Source organism: Haemaphysalis longicornis, unplaced genomic scaffold, assembly GCF_048455015.1.
Source record: "Haemaphysalis longicornis isolate Haplotype H1 unplaced genomic scaffold, Haemaphysalis longicornis Haplotype H1 scaffold_1, whole genome shotgun sequence".
Lineage (NCBI taxonomy): Eukaryota > Metazoa > Arthropoda > Arachnida > Ixodida > Ixodidae > Haemaphysalis > Haemaphysalis longicornis.
Genome location: NW_027526203.1, coordinates 345,808,835 through 345,812,165, shown reverse-complemented (window position 1 = coordinate 345,812,165; position 3,331 = coordinate 345,808,835).

Below are 3,331 nucleotides of genomic sequence, written 5' to 3'. Positions count from 1 at the left end.
GGTTCATGCCGAAACGGTTCGACCCTCTGTTGTTGATATTGCACAGTCAATGCAATTTAGGCCTTTCTTTCTTTCACGTACCATCAACTTCGTACTTGCTCGGGTATTTTCCCCTCCCGACAATTGAACACTATCACGCTCTATGTAACAACAGGGGAAATGAATTAGCACCATTGTAGCAATGGTCTGTTGCTGCTGGAGGCGCGAGCGTAGTGCAAGCTGACCAAACGAAATGTCATTCTCGGCAGCTTGCAGGGGATATAAAATGACTTTGCCCTTCCCTAGTTGCGACTTCATTGGAGCAATCAGGCTGCAGGAGTGCTCCACTGCGCAACAGCGAAAGCTCACACTCGATGTGTGCAAACTTTTTGCATTTCATAATTTGTTTAAAAGGTCCGACACCTGCAAATTATTAATACTTGACAAGTGTGACCGCAGGAGCTGCTCAGTGGCTAAGCCGTTTGCTAAGCCGTTTGCCCAACTCGCTACATTGCTTCTACTGCGACTCGTTCCGGAGGGGAGTACTTCTGTGGACGAATTAAAGAGCGTCTACCCAAAAAGTCCCATCTCATGCTCCGCGTGACAAATTTCCCTTTCATTTTGTAACCGCATTATCTGTTATAAGATTCCGCAATGTAGCACACGGAACGATGGTAGGGGTTCAGGCGGTACGATGACATACTGATTGTAATGCACACTTTCGGTATCGCAAAAGGAATTGCAGTGGTCAGAGCAATAATGCAGTGACTGAGCGTTAACTAAAGCTTACTTTTAACAAAAGTGTGGCTAACACATTCGATAAGGTGACAGCTAACAAATTATTCAGGGGTAGTATTTATGTGCCTGTTGTAGGATTTTTCTGTTTTGTTACAAATATAAAAAATGTGCGCCATTGGTATTAAGCGCTGGTATTTGAACGCGCCAGTACGCAGGAATAAATTTAAGGCTTCAAGGTTAGCGTGATGGGTGATTGCATAGCGACGATTGCGATTTCAACAAAAAAGGAAAGGACAGAAAACATATCCCACCGTCATATGTCTTGGCGGTGGCTTTATGAATAGTCGCTGGGACAACATAATGTCTGAGCGAGAAAGAAGGTGGTAAATCGTCGCTTTTCTAATATCTCGTGATTGTTTAAAGTTTGCTTTGCAATCGCGCCACTGCCCTTGGGGAACAGCAGAATTTTGAATTTTTGTTTGTGTTTTGACTTGACGGTCGTTTTAAACTAGTAAATGTTTTTTTCTAATTTCAGTGATAATTCAACTCGTCGAACCGGTTCGCGAACCGGTTCAAGCTCCCGAACCGGTTCGTGAACCGGTTCGGTGCGTGATTTTGTCTAACCGGAACTGAACCGGAACGAAATTATTTCACCCGAACCCGAACCGTAACCGAACCGGTATTTTTTTCGGTTCGACACCCTGATATATATATATATATATATATATATATATATATATATATATATATATATATATATATATAATTATATACACCTGGGAGGCGGTGCTTTCTATTCAATCTAAGAAAAAAACAAATTTAGAGAAAGTCATTTTTTACCATGAAAGGTCCGTATTCAGTTTTTTTTTAATTTCTCGCCATTTTTCAATGTGTAAGGACATTTTCGAACTTGTTACCAGGGCCAGTGACGAAATTTGAGTTCTTGAAACAATGTTTAGGTAGTACACGAATTATGCAGCACTTATAAATCAGGCACCGATTGTACGCTCCCGATTTATTAAAACGCCAGGATTAGCTTCCGTAGCGCTTCGCCTCGCCAAATTGGCCATTTTAAATGTACATGCTGAAAGAGCTTCTGCAAAGATTACGGTTGTAAACAAAGAACGGCATCGAATCAATGAAGAAAGTAAATTATATGTGTGTTTATGTGCGGGAGGAAAAGGTCCATACAAGGACTGACAAGATTGAAATTTGGGGATTCGAGGGGATGTGTCCAGAAAAACTAGTGGGGGGGGGGGGGTCTACACACCCCCTAGGGGGGGTGTAGGGAAATCACTGTTTCCACTATGGTCCCTAGAAATATCCACCCCTTCAAACAGGCTTGGGGCGTATACGTAGCAAGCTGCCGACCGGCTGCGCCGGGCTGTGTTATCTGTGTTATCCGTGCGCCAAGTGTAGCGCGTGTTCCATTCTTTATGCCGCACGTGTTATCTCCTTTCATAGGAGAGTGTTTCGAACTAAGTCACCAGCCTGAAATAATCTTCTTTGATCTAGAGTGTTCTGGATACGATTCGACGGTTCGAGAAACACTCGCGCCAAGAGATAAATGCCCGCAGAGCAGACGCCGCGGTATTCGATTCGCCGACACTCACCTGCGCACGTCACTTTGTTGACTGCTGCTTTCCCGCCTCTGTATTCTTTGAGTTGTTAGGGGAGCATAAGTTCGCTCGAATAAACTTGTTTTTCCTTCAGCAGAACTGCGTCGTCTTTGGCTTCGTGACAATATATTAATCTGTTTCAACACACGAACAAATTCCGCAGTACGGGTTTGGCGCTACTTCAAGGTGAAATAGGTAACTGTTTGTATAAGCACAGTTCAGCCGCAGACGATGATGATACAAGGTTTCCAGGTTACGAGAGAGCTGTCTCGGGCGTTTTGACATTTTTTCCGGGTCAATCGTCTGCAAAACGCAATGCGTATTTTGCGAGTTACCCCATAAAGTTTCTTTCAGTTACCGCAAAGCGTGAACCACAGCGGAAATATCTGTTTTTGTAAAAAACACCGTGCCGTATTTTCGGTAAAGAAGGCCTTTACAGGCCGCTTCATCGGTTTTTGGTTCCCTTTAATGCCGCTGTGTCCAGGAATCCATAGAAATTTCATGCTGCGCCTAGCAACGCCGGCGATGTCGTGAATGTACGAGACCTCACAGGCTATGATTTGGTAAGGGGAACCCCTAATTCTTTTCGCCGTAATGCGAAGCACTGCGTTCAAAGGGGCCGAGTAGTTCACGCAATAGCGGGTCCCCAGCATACGATTTGTCTTGGTGCTCATTTATTTTGGGCGGGCAATATGATTCACTTTATAGAATTGCTGCTGTGTATCAATGAAGAAGGGTTTGGAACGAAAGAAACCTGCGATGCTTTGTAGATCGCTTTTTATTTCATGTGTTACTTGTGTCTCCCAACCGGAACTTAGTTCAACACCTTCATTCTATACCTTAGAGCCACTAAATATATTATAAGCTTATTTAGTAACACTACTACACCTCATCCCACTCAGCCAATACCCATATGACTGCCCCATATGACTCTCTGTACTCCGCTCCCCATTACCCCCTCGTGCAACGTTACTAGTAACGTTGCCCTCGTGTTG